This window comes from Lygodium microphyllum, chromosome 14, assembly GCF_053477565.2.
Source record: "Lygodium microphyllum isolate KBCC chromosome 14, Lygodium_microphyllum_v1.1.10, whole genome shotgun sequence".
Classification (NCBI taxonomy): Eukaryota; Viridiplantae; Streptophyta; class Polypodiopsida; order Schizaeales; family Lygodiaceae; genus Lygodium; species Lygodium microphyllum.
The window spans coordinates 35,434,011-35,434,588 of NC_141148.1; positions in this window are offsets into that span (position 1 = coordinate 35,434,011).

Below are 578 nucleotides of genomic sequence, written 5' to 3' on the forward strand. Positions count from 1 at the left end.
GTGTTGCACCAATCAAATATGTGTCACCCATTAGATTTGCAACCTCAATTCCCTACCCTAGTTAATTGCTTTTATTTTTTGTAGGCTTATACATGTGCCATTTGCACTTTTCTGTTTGTTTATTTATTTTTCCTTTTGAGAACTCCATTTGTAATGTAAGCAACTAACTACGATGTTTATGCTAGAGAATATAAAGTGTTACATTTTCATCGAGACTATAGTATCATGTCCCATTGTCGAGATCGCGACAACATCACCTATGCATTAAGTGCTCCTACATGCGTGCATCTTGCACATAACTCCCAAAAGAGGAAACTCTTCTATGACTATCCAATCTACTGCAATGGACATTCCGCTGCTTTGTCATTTTAGATCCTCCTATTATCTCAAATCATCCCTTTGCCGCTAGGAGCAACTCCTATTACTTAACATGGAACACACACACACACTCTCTCTCTCTCCCTCTTTTCTCTACGTTTATATGTGTAGGTGTGTATATGTACATGTGTAGATGTGTTAGTGTGTGTGTTGATGTCACCTAGAAAAACGCGATAAAAAGGGGGAAAAAGACACCCGTG